The sequence below is a fragment of the Penaeus monodon genome, chromosome 30 (assembly GCF_015228065.2).
Source record: "Penaeus monodon isolate SGIC_2016 chromosome 30, NSTDA_Pmon_1, whole genome shotgun sequence".
Lineage (NCBI taxonomy): Eukaryota > Metazoa > Arthropoda > Malacostraca > Decapoda > Penaeidae > Penaeus > Penaeus monodon.
The window spans coordinates 15,537,959-15,538,180 of record NC_051415.1 but is presented as its reverse complement, the minus strand read 5'-3'; the positions used below and the strand labels follow the sequence as shown (position 1 = coordinate 15,538,180).

The following is a 222-nucleotide window of genomic DNA, read 5'->3' as shown; positions in this document are numbered from 1 at the left end:
TTCTCCTTTCCATTTCCCATCAAATCAGTGCGAAGCGTCCTATTTTCCCCGTCATTAAACACAATCAGGCTTATGTGTGTGTTGTACCTTAAACAGCTGGTGACACAGGTGTAATGGACAGGTGTTTTGTGTAGAATTCCGCGTATGACTAACGATGACCGTAAAGATGCTATAATGGTACACAGACACCTGTAACGCTTACACTACAGGATGTTGCTACAC

The 222-nt window shown here is 43.2% G+C and overlaps 1 protein-coding gene across 1 annotated transcript in view; it reads right to left on the bottom strand.

Annotated features, from left to right (window-relative positions):
- The window catches only part of LOC119592556 (GTP-binding protein Rhes-like), a 76,531-nt gene that overhangs the window by 49,644 nt on the left and 26,665 nt on the right, over positions 1-222 (bottom strand). The gene's annotated exons all lie outside the window — the stretch shown is intronic.